Source organism: Labrus bergylta, chromosome 21 (genome assembly GCF_963930695.1).
Source record: "Labrus bergylta chromosome 21, fLabBer1.1, whole genome shotgun sequence".
Taxonomy (NCBI): domain Eukaryota; kingdom Metazoa; phylum Chordata; class Actinopteri; order Labriformes; family Labridae; genus Labrus; species Labrus bergylta.
In genome coordinates this window covers 653,774-654,357 of record NC_089215.1, presented here as the reverse complement: position 1 = coordinate 654,357, position 584 = coordinate 653,774, and positions in this window count along the sequence as shown.

Below are 584 nucleotides of genomic sequence, written 5' to 3'. Positions count from 1 at the left end.
GTGAATAACTCTTATCCTTCATCAAATCAAAACTGATGAGTCATCAAAACATTCACCCCCCGTACAGTGTGTGTCCATCGAGACATGAGCTAATCACACCTATTTGGTTTTTTGAACCAGGCTGTAAACATGTTCATCTCTGCTGTAAAAACAGGCTTTTTAGAATGGGTGTGTATGTGACTTCCTGTGCTTCTGCAGCCAGCCTCTAGTGGACACTCCAGGAACTGCAGGATTTTACACTTCAGCATCGGCTTCATTTTTCAACACAAGAGATTGCAGTTTGTCAAAAATGTTGAGTATAAACTTGACTTCTTTCGCCATGTTTCTACTTTATATCATATTTTGTATTTCAACTTAAATCTCAACAATTTTATTTTTTTCTCAAAGTTCATAATAGGAAAAAAAATCACCCTCCTCTAATTATATACTTACCATGTGTAATCCCTAATCCTCTCCCGGATGTTTCTTCCTTTACTTGGGTTCAATAAAAAGTTTATTCTGAAATTCCTAGTCGTTCTTTCCGCGTTTATATTCCATCTAACTCGACGATCCTGAACCCGGGGTTAGTTTTTGTCGGCCCACAT